The sequence below is a fragment of the Trachurus japonicus genome, chromosome 3 (genome assembly GCF_045865225.1).
Source record: "Trachurus japonicus isolate A0001 chromosome 3, Traja_1.0".
Taxonomy (NCBI): domain Eukaryota; kingdom Metazoa; phylum Chordata; class Actinopteri; order Carangiformes; family Carangidae; genus Trachurus; species Trachurus japonicus.
The window spans coordinates 33,857,987-33,871,003 of record NC_140909.1 but is presented as its reverse complement, the minus strand read 5'-3'; the positions used below and the strand labels follow the sequence as shown (position 1 = coordinate 33,871,003).

Below are 13,017 nucleotides of genomic sequence, written 5' to 3'. Positions count from 1 at the left end.
GGTTTCCATGGTTCATGGGGACTAAGTTTGTAATCATCACTTCTGGGGACCACCCTTTCTAGAGGTTCTACAAGTCTGAAAAAAATCAGGTAAAGTATGCATTGGTCAGTAAGCCTAAACACACCTTCAAACCTTTGAAAAGGCAATGTAGTGTTTTTCCCCATGCTACATGGGGACCTCCGTAAAAACGAGTCAATGTGTTTACAGGGGACACTATTTGCATAAATTTACATACTTCACACAAATGCGTATTTTACTTGTGGGGACCTATCTTTTTTTTTTTAACAATTTTTTATTTTATTTTAATTCATTTTATGCCAACTTAAACAGGGCAGACATACAGTATGCTTATCTTTGTACCTTTGGTTGTAGCAGCATATTGTCCAATATACATTGGACAATATCCCTATCTTTATACTTACATGGCAAACAATTTGCTAAATTCTCCAACATATTGCATCTGGGAGTTTAACTTCTACTGTAGCGGTATCTAGAAAGATGCAGATTGACTCATTTCTAATCACTCGTGTTGTGCAAGTGATGAGGATGATTCTTAAAAGGATGGCCATTGTGACAAATTTCACTATTATAAATACTACCCATGTCAACACATTACCTATTGAATCGGTCAAAACCTTCATGGCTATTTAAAAAATGTGCTAACAGGGTAACAGCTGTGCCTGAATGATTAGATCTGTGGAACTAACTCCAGTATCCGCTAAATATATGGAGACTGATACCCAAGTGTAAAAAAAAATATATCATGTCTGGTCTTGTTAGCCTATGAAGACTGCGCTACTACTCAGTCAACTCATCCACACAAAAATCAAACCAATTTGACTTGTACACCATACCTTTTATTAAACAAGGTAAATTAGCGGAGAACTCTCTTTTCATTTCTTCACAAATTACAATTTTGCAATTAACAGTATGTGTATAAAACATTCACAACTTCTGTGATACCATAAAACAAATTTTCTTCATTTGTAACTATCCAAATGTTTTATAACTAATAAAGTTGGCATTCAGACAAAGGTTTGTTTCACTTGTGCCATTCAACACTCCCATCTTATTGATGGTCAAAGCCTAAACGCTATCTCTTTTACATTTCTTCATATATTACAATTTTGCAACATACACATCTACAACTTCTGCGATACCATAAAGCATCAAGCTTTTAAAGAAATACCTGCCAAACTGAACAATTGGCATCATAAAACTACATATCTAAGAAAAAAACAAAACTTCTCTACAACCCTTTTCTTTGTAATTGCCATACTATTTACCCAATATGTTTTGACTATTCCTTTTTTCCTCCCTTCCTCCATCCTTTCCTTCTTCCTTCTTTCATCCCTCCTCCATTCCTTTCTCTATCCTCCTTCCCTTCTTTCTACCTTCCCCTCAATCTCTCTTTCCTCCCTCCTTTCTGTCCTCCCTCCCTCTTTCCTTCTTCCTCTACTTAACTTTCTTTCCTCCATCCTTCTTTCTTGCCTCCATCCTTCCCTCTTCTTTCTTCAGAGGACAACAAGAGGGTTAAATCTAGACATTTAGATTAGACTACTTAGACATTTTCCTTTTTAAGGCGGTAATCCGGTTGTACACATAAAATTTCAAGTTCTGCCAGTCTCTGTTCCTGAGAGCTTCAGGTTCAGCCCTTAAACATTTTTCACAATCACTCTTTGACGGTACAGTACAAGATCGGATTAACTGATTCATTTGCCTCTCTACTGCCCTAATCTCTGCCGGCTGCCAGCGTGCTCTTTTCTGTGGAGCTTTACCTGTAAGTGAGGAGACAAAAACAAAAGTTTTATTAACAGTGAAAGGGAGACACTACAGTTCCAAGTCCTGTGCCAGTACATACAGTACAAGTGAAATTAAGAGGCTGATCAGAGCTGAGATAAGCATCGGTCCTCAATTATTTGATCAGTTTACAGCTGACAAATTTACAGCCGAGCCACAACTTGTGATTAGATGGCATTATAGGCCATAAGAAAGGCCCTTAAAAGTGCTTTAGTTTTTGAGGTTCCTTCCGGACGTGGAACAAACAAGAATGTTTTCTGTACATAATCAATAATGTCGCTGCAGTATTTATGTCTTTAGATGACATTATTTTGAGTGCTGTTGGAGCAATTAACTACAGTGTTTGCACAGTACAGCGCTGATCCACCAGACCTCATTCACAAAAACAAACATTTTAACAGTTTGCGTGTCGTCTTGCAGACAGACGACAGACGACACAAATTCAGACTTTTTATGAATCTGCGTCATGATGTCAATTCGGGATACTTTTGATCACTTTATTACGATTAAATCTTGTGAATATCTGAGTTTATTTTGATGTGGCTAATGACACTTTGTTTTGGTGTACAGGCAGTAACATTACACTGCGAACCCTAACAGTGAAATAAAATCACTTTTTATAGCTTAAACTAAAATTTAAACAATATATTGAGTTACCCTGCTGTACAAGAGCATTGTTATTCTTGTCCTTCACGTGAAGTGTCAAGACGTGGGGTACCTGACGCTTGCATTGTGACCGCTGAGCTTTTCCCTCTATTTTAATGATCTCCTCATGATTGACAATACTCCGCCAGCAGATGATATTGTGAATGTAGCTCTCAATGCGTATTGAAGACCTTTCTGTCTTCTTTCTGATATCTCCGAACCGTTTTTTCCAGAAATTTGATATTATTTCCTTTGGTATATCTCTCACTGATATAGCTGAAAACTTCTCATGCTAGGAGCGAAAGCTTGACAGGCGTAGCAACAGTATCCAAGGGGGGCGGGACTTAGCAAAGGGTCAATTTGTACTGAAATGCAGTACTAAAATGTACTCAGTTACAGTCCACCAGTGCTTGGGGGCCACCAGACTGAGGGTTGCAATGATGGCTCTCATTAATCTCCTGTCTTCAAATCTAGTGATATTACAATAAAAAAAGAGTAAAAAACAAACAAACAAACAAAAAAACATCACCTTTGGAGGAATATCCCACAGTACTGACTCCAGATGATGATCCGTGCTCTGCTGATGGCAGTTGTTGCTTGTCTGTTGAGTTTTCATTCCTCACAGCATCTGCAACAGTTTCCTCTGTTGACGGTTCTATGACATACACACAATGTACCTGATAAGACATACTTCAAATGCACTACAAACATTCTGGTCATAGAAAACAAAAGTAGGTCATTTATTGTTGCAAAAATGCTTCAAATTACAAAAAGAAAAATCTGTGCAAACAACAAGTTTCAAAAAACTGTTTTCTTCATTAACTATATCTAAATATTCTTTAATAATTGATCAAGTTGGGGTGATATCTACTTCACCTCACATTGTTGCATCCAGTATTAACTTGACAAAAGTTTGTTTCACAAAAAAAGAGGAAAAAAAACAATTACCTTTGGAGGAATGTCCCACAGTACTGACTCCAGAAGATGATCCGTGCTCTGCTGATGGCAGTTTTTGTTGCTTGTCTGTTGAGTTTTCACTCCTCAAAGTATCTGCAACAGTTTCCTCTGTTGACGGTTCTATGACATTCACACAATGTACCCGATAAGACATACTTCAAAAGTAATACAAACATTCTGGTCATAGAAAACAAAAGTAGGTCATTTATTGTTGCAAGAATGCAACAATAACCTCAACCTGGTGGAGCAAGAGCAATCCAGGTGTTGTGGTGTCACATTCATAAGGCATATCTGAGCCAAGGTTTAGACGAGAATCAAGAAGTCTTTTTTTTCTTGGAGTGAGGTCAATACTAGAATCACTGTCAGTGTCCGGGTCAGAATCAGGAACATACTCGTCTTCATCTCCACTGACTGATGATGTGGTATCATACAGTTCTGTGTCTTCAAGAAATATGTCCTTCATCTAAGAGATTTTTTTAAAAGATAAAAATAAAATAAAAAGTCACTTGGACATATTTTCTCTAAAATAAACACTCCATTAAATCATGTACTTTATGAAAGATTGTGGAACATTTCCACAATGTTAATCCAGGCACTTAGTTGTGGACTTACTATAATGCTTTTTGTCCGTCTTAGTCTTGGTACAATTTCTTCATTCTCATTATGGAAGTCCTTCAGAGTCTGTAAAAATAAGCAACAACTTAAATCATTATACAGTATGAAATTAAACTGAAAAGTACAAAAAAAAGTAGTGTATGAAGCTAAATGAGACTCAAACATTCTTTAGAGAATGATAGTAAAATGTATTGACAGACGTTTTTAAGCCACTACTTAGGGAAATTTCTATCTTCAATACAACAAGCTTCATGGGGACTTTAATACACACCATGTTATCATCCTTCACGGGGACTAAGCATCTCTGGATGTTATTTAACACTAATAGTATCATAAGTACATTGTGGGGACATCGTAAATGTGTTGGATTACAGTGGTATTTAGGCAAAAAGAAAATGTCCAGACAGGTTCAGATCCATCTTAAAAGTGCTTTTATCTTTTGCCTCATTGAGGCATTAGATTTAACTGTTAGTAGATTTGACCGACAATAAATTACCCTCACAATGACCCCATTTGCTTTATTTAGTGCGACTGTGGTCTGGAGGTAGAGCAGTCGTCCACCAATCGGAAGATCAGTGGTTTGATTCTTGGCTTCTCCATGTCGATGTGTCCTTGGGCAAGACACTTAACCCAAAATTACTCCCAAAGGCTGTGCCATTGGTGTGTGAATGTGAATGTATAACTCTAAAATGTACGTCACTTTGGATAAAAGTGTCTGCTAAATGACATTGTAACATTGTAGCATTAGATTTAACTGTTAGTAGATCTGATCGACAATAAATTAACTGCACAATGACCCCATTTGCTTTATTTAGTTACTTAAACCTAAGAGAGGCTGTTGCAGTAAACAACAAGTGATAAAGGTGAATGTACCTGTTGAGGACTGTCCTGTGGACACGAAGCTGCTTCCATCTGTTTCTCAGACACGGCAAGAGGATGGGACGTCTTTGTAGGATCAATATCCAGGGCACACAATGTCATCTGCAATGATGTATAAAGAAAACAATGGAGAAATTAAGACCTTAATGTGGCCACTATATAAAACTCAAGTAGATAAAAATACATGTTCAAGGATCTTTAAACTTTAGTACATGCCAAAACACCAGACTTCAGAGGAAAGAAAACAGAAAGAAAATTGTAATATTTCAGACTAATGAGTAAACCTGTGTTTGCTTTAACACATCTTCAATACAACAAGCTTCATGGGGACTTTAATACACACCATGTTATCATCCTTCACGGGGACTAAGCATCTCTGGATGTTATTTAACACTAATAGTATCATAAGTACATTGTGGGGACATCGTAAATGTGTTGGATTACAGTGATATTTAGGCCAAAAGAAAATGTCCAGACAGGTTCAGATCCATCTTAAAAGAGCTTTTATCTTTTGCCTCATTGAGGCATTAGATTTAACTGTTAGTAGATCTGATCGACAATAAATTACCCTCACAATGACCCCATTTGCTTTATATAGTGTGACTGTGGTCTGGAGGTAGAGCAGTCGTCCACCAATCGGAAGATCAGTGGTTTGATTCTTGGCTTCTCCATGTCGATGTGTCCTTGGGCAAGACACTTAACCCAAAATTACTCCCAAAGGCTGTGCCATTGGTGTGTGAATGTGAATGTATAACTCTAAAATGTACGTCGCTTTGGATAAAAGCGTCTGCTAAATGACATTGTGACATTGTAGCATTAGATTTAACTGTTAGTAGATCTGATCGACAATAAATTAACTGCACAATGAGCCCATTTGCTTTATTTAGTTACTTAAAACTAACTTAGGAGAGGCTGTTGCAGTAAACAACAAGTGATAAAGGTGAATGTACCTGTTGAGGACTGTCCTGTGGACACGAAGCTGCTTCCATCTGTTTCTCAGACACGGCAAGAGGATGGGACGTCTTTATAGGATGAATATCCAGGGCACACAATGTCATCTGCAATGATGTATAAAGAAAACAATGGAAAAATTAAGACCTTAATGTGCCCACCATATAAAACTCAAGTAGATAAAAAATACATGTTCAAGGATCTTTAAACTTTAGTACATGCCAAAACACCAGATTTCAGAGGAAAGAAAACACCAAATTGTAATATTTCAGACTAATGAGTAAACCTGTGTTTGCTTTAACACATCTTCAATACAACAAGCTTCATGGGGACTTTAATACACACCATGTTATCATCCTTCACGGGGACTAAGCATCTCTGGATGTTATTTAACACTAATAGTATCATAAGTACATTGTGGGGACATCGTAAATGTGTTGGATTACAGTGATATTTAGGCCAAAAGAAAATGTCCAGACAGGTTCAGATCCATCTTAAAAGAGCTTTTATCTTTTGTTCATTGAGGCATTAGATTTAACTGTTAGTAGATCTGATCGACAATAAATTAACTGCACAATGACCCTATTTGCTTTATTTAGTTACTTAAAACTAACTTAAGAGAGACTGTTGCAGTAATCAACAAGTGATAAAGGTGAATGTACCTGTTGAGGACTGTCCTGTGGACACGAAGCTGCTTCCATCTGTTTCTCAGACACGGCAAGAGGATGGGACGTCTTTGTAGGATGAATATCCAGGGCACACAATGTCATCTGCAATGATGTATAAAGAAAACAATGGAGAAATTAAGACCTTAATGTGCCCACCATATAAAACTCAAGTAGATAAACATACATGTTCAAGGATCTTTAAACTTTAGTACATGCCAAAACACCAGACTTCAGAGGAAAGAAAACAGAAAGAAAATTGTAATATTTCAGACTAATGAGTAAACCTGTGTTTGCTTTAACACATCTTCAATACAACAAGCTTCATGGGGACTTTAATACACACCATGTTATCATCCTTCACGGGGACTAAGCATCTCTGGATGTTAATTAACACTAATAGTATCTAACACTAGTAGTATCATAAGTACATTGTGGGGACATCGTAAATGTGTTGGATTACAGTGATATTTAGGCCAAAAGAAAATGCCCAGACAGGTTCAGATCCATCTTAAAAGAGCTTTTATCTTTTGCCTCATTGAGGCATTAGATTTAACTGTTAGTAGATCTGATCGACAATAAATTAACTGCACAATGACCCCATTTGCTTTATTTAGTTACTTAAACCTAAGAGAGGCTGTTGCAGTAAACAACAAGTGATAAAGGTGAATGTACCTGTTGAGGACTGTCCTGTGGACACGAAGCTGCTTCCATCTGTTTCTCAGACACGGCAAGAGGATGGGACGTCTTTGTAGGATCAATATCCAGGGCACACAATGTCATCTGCAATGATGTATAAAGAAAACAATGGAGAAATTAAGACCTTAATGTGGCCACTATATAAAACTCAAGTAGATAAAAATACATGTTCAAGGATCTTTAAACTTTAGTACATGCCAAAACACCAGACTTCAGAGGAAAGAAAACAGAAAGAAAATTGTAATATTTCAGACTAATGAGTAAACCTGTGTTTGCTTTAACACATCTTCAATACAACAAGCTTCATGGGGACTTTAATACACACCATGTTATCATCCTTCACGGGGACTAAGCATCTCTGGATGTTATTTAACACTAATAGTATCATAAGTACATTGTGGGGACATCGTAAATGTGTTGGATTACAGTGATATTTAGGCCAAAAGAAAATGTCCAGACAGGTTCAGATCCATCTTAAAAGAGCTTTTATCTTTTGCCTCATTGAGGCATTAGATTTAACTGTTAGTAGATCTGATCGACAATAAATTACCCTCACAATGACCCCATTTGCTTTATATAGTGTGACTGTGGTCTGGAGGTAGAGCAGTCGTCCACCAATCGGAAGATCAGTGGTTTGATTCTTGGCTTCTCCATGTCGATGTGTCCTTGGGCAAGACACTTAACCCAAAATTACTCCCAAAGGCTGTGCCATTGGTGTGTGAATGTGAATGTATAACTCTAAAATGTACGTCGCTTTGGATAAAAGCGTCTGCTAAATGACATTGTGACATTGTAGCATTAGATTTAACTGTTAGTAGATCTGATCGACAATAAATTAACTGCACAATGAGCCCATTTGCTTTATTTAGTTACTTAAAACTAACTTAGGAGAGGCTGTTGCAGTAAACAACAAGTGATAAAGGTGAATGTACCTGTTGAGGACTGTCCTGTGGACACGAAGCTGCTTCCATCTGTTTCTCAGACACGGCAAGAGGATGGGACGTCTTTATAGGATGAATATCCAGGGCACACAATGTCATCTGCAATGATGTATAAAGAAAACAATGGAAAAATTAAGACCTTAATGTGCCCACCATATAAAACTCAAGTAGATAAAAATACATGTTCAAGGATCTTTAAACTTTAGTACATGCCAAAACACCAGATTTCAGAGGAAAGAAAACACCAAATTGTAATATTTCAGACTAATGAGTAAACCTGTGTTTGCTTTAACACATCTTCAATACAACAAGCTTCATGGGGACTTTAATACACACCATGTTATCATCCTTCACGGGGACTAAGCATCTCTGGATGTTATTTAACACTAATAGTATCATAAGTACATTGTGGGGACATCGTAAATGTGTTGGATTACAGTGATATTTAGGCCAAAAGAAAATGTCCAGACAGGTTCAGATCCATCTTAAAAGAGCTTTTATCTTTTGTTCATTGAGGCATTAGATTTAACTGTTAGTAGATCTGATCGACAATAAATTAACTGCACAATGACCCTATTTGCTTTATTTAGTTACTTAAAACTAACTTAAGAGAGGCTGTTGCAGTAATCAACAAGTGATAAAGGTGAATGTACCTGTTGAGGACTGTCCTGTGGACACGAAGCTGCTTCCATCTGTTTCTCAGACACGGCAAGAGGATGGGACGTCTTTGTAGGATGAATATCCAGGGCACACAATGTCATCTGCAATGATGTATAAAGAAAACAATGGAAAAATTAAGACCTTAATGTGCCCACCATATAAAACTCAAGTAGATAAAAATACATGTTCAAGGATCTTTAAACTTTAGTACATGCCAAAACACCAGACTTCAGAGGAAAGAAAACACCAAATTGTAATATTTCAGACTAATGAGTAAACCTGTGTTTGCTTTAACACATCTTCAATACAACAAGCTTCATGGGGACTTTAATACACACCATGTTATCATCCTTCACGGGGACTAATTATCTCTGGATGTTATTTAACACTAATAGTATCATAAGTACATTGTGGGGACATCGTAAATGTGTTGGATTACAGTGATATTTAGGCCAAAAGAAAATGCCCAGACAGGTTCAGGTCCATCTTAAAAGTGCTTTTATCTTTTGCCTCATTGAGGCATTAGATTTAACTGTTAGTAGATCTGATCGACAATAAATTACCCTCACAATGACCCCATTTGCTTTATTTAGTGCGACTGTGGTCTGGAGGTAGAGCAGTCGTCCACCAATCGGAAGATCAGTGGTTTGATTCTTGGCTTCTCCATGTCGATGTGTCCTTGGGCAAGACACTTAACCCAAAATTACTCCCAAAGGCTGTGCCATTGGTGTGTGAATGTGAATGTATAACTCTAAAATGTACGTCGCTTTGGATAAAAGCGTCTGCTAAATGACATTGTGACATTGTAGCATTAGATTTAACTGTTAGTAGATCTGATCGACAATAAATTAACTGCACAATGAGCCCATTTGCTTTATTTAGTTACTTAAACCTAAGAGAGGCTGTTGCAGTAAACAACAAGTGATAAAGGTGAATGTACCTGTTGAGGACTGTCCTGTGGACACGAAGCTGCTTCCATCTGTTTCTCAGACACGGCAAGAGGATGGGACGTCTTTGTAGGATGAATATCCAGGGCACACAACATCATCTGCAATGATGTATAAAGAAAACAATGGAGAAATTAAGACCTTAATATGCCCACCATATAAAACTCAAGTAGATAAACATACATGTTCAAGGATCTTTAAACTTTAGTACATGCCAAAACACCAGACTTCAGAGGAAAGAAAACAGAAAGAAAATTGTAATATTTCAGACTAATGAGTAAACCTGTGTTTGCTTTAACACATCTTCAATACAACAAGCTTCATGGGGACTTTAATACACACCATGTTATCATCCTTCACGGGGACTAAGCATCTCTGGATGTTATTTAACACTAATAGTATCTAACACTAGTAGTATCATAAGTACATTGTGGGGACATCGTAAATGTGTTGGATTACAGTGATATTTAGGCCAAAAGAAAATGCCCAGACAGGTTCAGATCCATCTTAAAAGAGCTTTTATCTTTTGCCTCATTGAGGCATTAGATTTAACTGTTAGTAGATCTGATCGACAATAAATTAACTGCACAATGACCCTATTTGCTTTATTTAGTTACTTAAAACTAACTTAAGAGAGGCTGTTGCAGTAATCAACAAGTGATAAAGGTGAATGTACCTGTTGAGGACTGTCCTGTGGACACGAAGCTGCTTCCATCTGTTTCTCAGACACGGCAAGAGGATGGGACGTCTTTGTAGGATGAATATCCAGGGCACACAATGTCATCTGCAATGATGTATAAAGAAAACAATGGAAAAATTAAGACCTTAATGTGCCCACCATATAAAACTCAAGTAGATAAAAATACATGTTCAAGGATCTTTAAACTTTAGTACATGCCAAAACACCAGACTTCAGAGGAAAGAAAACACCAAATTGTAATATTTCAGACTAATGAGTAAACCTGTGTTTGCTTTAACACATCTTCAATACAACAAGCTTCATGGGGACTTTAATACACACCATGTTATCATCCTTCACGGGGACTAATTATCTCTGGATGTTATTTAACACTAATAGTATCATAAGTACATTGTGGGGACATCGTAAATGTGTTGGATTACAGTGATATTTAGGCCAAAAGAAAATGCCCAGACAGGTTCAGGTCCATCTTAAAAGTGCTTTTATCTTTTGCCTCATTGAGGCATTAGATTTAACTGTTAGTAGATCTGATCGACAATAAATTACCCTCACAATGACCCCATTTGCTTTATTTAGTGCGACTGTGGTCTGGAGGTAGAGCAGTCGTCCACCAATCGGAAGATCAGTGGTTTGATTCTTGGCTTCTCCATGTCGATGTGTCCTGGGCAAGACACTTAACCCAAAATTACTCCCAAAGGCTGTGCCATTGGTGTGTGAATGTGAATGTATAACTCTAAAATGTACGTCGCTTTGGATAAAAGCGTCTGCTAAATGACATTGTGACATTGTAGCATTAGATTTAACTGTTAGTAGATCTGATCGACAATAAATTAACTGCACAATGAGCCCATTTGCTTTATTTAGTTACTTAAACCTAAGAGAGGCTGTTGCAGTAAACAACAAGTGATAAAGGTGAATGTACCTGTTGAGGACTGTCCTGTGGACACGAAGCTGCTTCCATCTGTTTCTCAGACACGGCAAGAGGATGGGACGTCTTTGTAGGATGAATATCCAGGGCACACAATATCATCTGCAATGATGTATAAAGAAAACAATGGAGAAATTAAGACCTTAATATGCCCACCATATAAAACTCAAGTAGATAAACATACATGTTCAAGGATCTTTAAACTTTAGTACATGCCAAAACACCAGACTTCAGAGGAAAGAAAACAGAAAGAAAATTGTAATATTTCAGACTAATGAGTAAACCTGTGTTTGCTTTAACACATCTTCAATACAACAAGCTTCATGGGGACTTTAATACACACCATGTTATCATCCTTCACGGGGACTAAGCATCTCTGGATGTTATTTAACACTAATAGTATCTAACACTAGTAGTATCATAAGTACATTGTGGGGACATCGTAAATGTGTTGGATTACAGTGATATTTAGGCCAAAAGAAAATGCCCAGACAGGTTCAGATCCATCTTAAAAGAGCTTTTATCTTTTGCCTCATTGAGGCATTAGATTTAACTGTTAGTAGATCTGATCGACAATAAATTAACTGCACAATGACCCTATTTGCTTTATTTAGTTACTTAAAACTAACTTAAGAGAGGCTGTTGCAGTAATCAACAAGTGATAAAGGTGAATGTACCTGTTGAGGACTGTCCTGTGGACACGAAGCTGCTTCCATCTGTTTCTCAGACACGGCAAGAGGATGGGACGTCTTTGTAGGATGAATATCCAGGGCACACAATGTCATCTGCAATGATGTATAAAGAAAACAATGGAAAAATTAAGACCTTAATGTGCCCACCATATAAAACTCAAGTAGATAAAAATACATGTTCAAGGATCTTTAAACTTTAGTACATGCCAAAACACCAGACTTCAGAGGAAAGAAAACACCAAATTGTAATATTTCAGACTAATGAGTAAACCTGTGTTTGCTTTAACACATCTTCAATACAACAAGCTTCATGGGGACTTTAATACACACCATGTTATCATCCTTCACGGGGACTAAGCATCTCTGGATGTTATTTAACACTAATAGTATCATAAGTACATTGTGGGGACATCGTAAATGTGTTGGATTACAGTGATATTTAGGCCAAAAGAAAATGCCCAGACAGGTTCAGATCCATCTTAAAAGTGCTTTTATCTTTTGCCTCATTGAGGCATTAGATTTAACTGTTAGTAGATCTGATCGACAATAAATTACCCTCACAATGACCCCATTTGCTTTATTTAGTGCGACTGTGGTCTGGAGGTAGAGCAGTCGTCCACCAATTGGAAGATCAGTGGTTTGATTCTTGGCTTCTCCATGTCGATGTGTCCTTGGGCAAGACACTTAACCCAAAATTACTCCCAAAGGCTGTGCCATTGGTGTGTGAATGTGAATGTATAACTCTAAAATGTACGTCGCTTTGGATAAAAGCGTCTGCTAAATGACATTGTGACATTGTAGCATTAGATTTAACTGTTAGTAGATCTGATCGACAATAAATTAACTGCACAATGAGCCCATTTGCTTTATTTAGTTACTTAAACCTAAGAGAGGCTGTTGCAGTAAACAACAAGTGATAAAGGTGAATGTACCTGTTG

General features: G+C 37.3%; 1 protein-coding gene and 1 long non-coding RNA gene across 5 annotated transcripts in view; one reads left to right on the top strand and one right to left on the bottom strand.

The window, feature by feature from the left end:
• Positions 1-13,017, top strand: part of lrp4 (low density lipoprotein receptor-related protein 4) — a 150,583-nt gene that overhangs the window by 52,997 nt on the left and 84,569 nt on the right. The gene's annotated exons all lie outside the window — the stretch shown is intronic.
• On the bottom strand, positions 1,129-4,975 carry LOC146990259 (uncharacterized). The gene is made up of 5 exons (XR_015035647.1): positions 4,891-4,975; positions 4,015-4,083; positions 3,394-3,865; positions 2,975-3,100; positions 1,129-1,778 (listed from the first exon to the last, which is right to left on the bottom strand). It is a non-coding gene; the product is annotated as an uncharacterized LOC146990259 (long non-coding RNA).